Raw genomic sequence first — 798 nt, 5'->3', positions numbered from 1 at the left:
CCAAAAAATGGCGGCGCCACCTCTGGTGCCGATGGCGGGAAGCACGACGTAGTCTGCGAGCCTTGCCCCGCCAACCTCCCGGGCTAGTTGGCGGCTCCACTCCTCGATCTTCGTCTCTTGGAGGCAGAGGAGGGCCAGCTTGTGCTCCTCGGCCGTCTCATTTACTACAGCTCGCCGCGTCGGAGAGTTTAGGCCTCTAATGTTCCAACTCATGATGGGGCAATTTGTGTCACTCATGGTAAACTAAGGATCTACTCCGGTGACTAACAATAGCATTGAGCAAAAACAGGTGCACCTCCACACGGCCCGAGGGTTGCCGGTGGCCACCAATAGGCCCCAATATCCGCCGGCAAACAGCAGCACCACTACATCCGCTACAAGGACAACAACGAACTAGACCTAACTCAACCCAGCTGATCGTTGGGCGTCGCCGGAGCGTACAACATGATGGGTGCACTAACATGGGGAGAGCATGGCCTCTGGGGCCTCTCCGTCAGGGCCTTACATGCCAGCCGCCACCCACAGCGCAGCGGGGTCGAGTTTGGTGAGCTTGGCAATGGCCATGATGTCGGAGTCGGCCAGCGGCTCATTGAAACGCTTGATGAGAGCCCCGGCCGCCTTTGCAGTCATGGCTTCCTTCGGGCCGAGGATGCCGAGGCCGTGGACGATGCGGAGAGTCGCACACTGACTGACGGGGACCGTGGAAGGGTTGCTGGCCTGGCGTGCGCTATGGCGTGTCGCTGTTGGCATCACTGCTGGCCTAGAGCGGGTCGGGGCCTTGGAGCGGATCGGGGTCTT

Source organism: Triticum dicoccoides, chromosome 2A (genome assembly GCF_002162155.2).
Source record: "Triticum dicoccoides isolate Atlit2015 ecotype Zavitan chromosome 2A, WEW_v2.0, whole genome shotgun sequence".
Classification (NCBI taxonomy): Eukaryota; Viridiplantae; Streptophyta; class Magnoliopsida; order Poales; family Poaceae; genus Triticum; species Triticum dicoccoides.
The sequence above is the reverse complement of the archived record's forward strand: the minus strand, read 5'-3'. Positions refer to the sequence as shown.